Here is a 563-nt window from a genome sequence, read left to right on the forward strand (position 1 = left end):
GGGGGGGGGCTGCCTTTATGGTGCCTAAAGTCCTTTCAGCCTGGCCAGTCTGAGAGCATTGTGTCTAGGACTGGGAGCGCTCCGAGGACAGGGACCAGTGAGCTCATACTTCAATAAAGGTCTCAGCATAGGAGGGGAAGCCGTAAGAGGAAAGAGCAGACGGGTGCCAGGTCTGCAAGTGCTGCCCCTGGGCCGCTGGTGGCGAGAACAGCGCAAGAGGTCGCTGGGGCGGGAGGGGCCGGGGCCTCACCCGCATGATGCGCACGTTGTACATGCGCGTCAGCCTTTCGTCGTTCTCCTCCGAGCTGTAGATCTCCTTCCGCAGCTTCTCGGCAGCTCGGATGTAGTCCCCCCGCGCAGAGTACACCCACTGGAGAGTCAGCCCGCGGGCCTGAGGGCGGAGGTGCGGGCTTGGGCAGGCAGCCAGAGGCTGGCGGAGATGGGCCAGGCCCCAGGGCTAGGATGGGGGTCTAGACGCTGGGGGACCAGGGCTGGGATCCCGGGTCTGGCAGGAGGCGGGAGAGTAGGAGGGGTGCAGGGTGGTGGCGGAGGGGTGCAGTGGG

This window comes from Orycteropus afer, unplaced genomic scaffold, assembly GCF_000298275.1.
Source record: "Orycteropus afer afer isolate SDZICR_OR568_19922 unplaced genomic scaffold, OryAfe1.0 scaffold00542, whole genome shotgun sequence".
NCBI classification, from domain to species: domain Eukaryota; kingdom Metazoa; phylum Chordata; class Mammalia; order Tubulidentata; family Orycteropodidae; genus Orycteropus; species Orycteropus afer.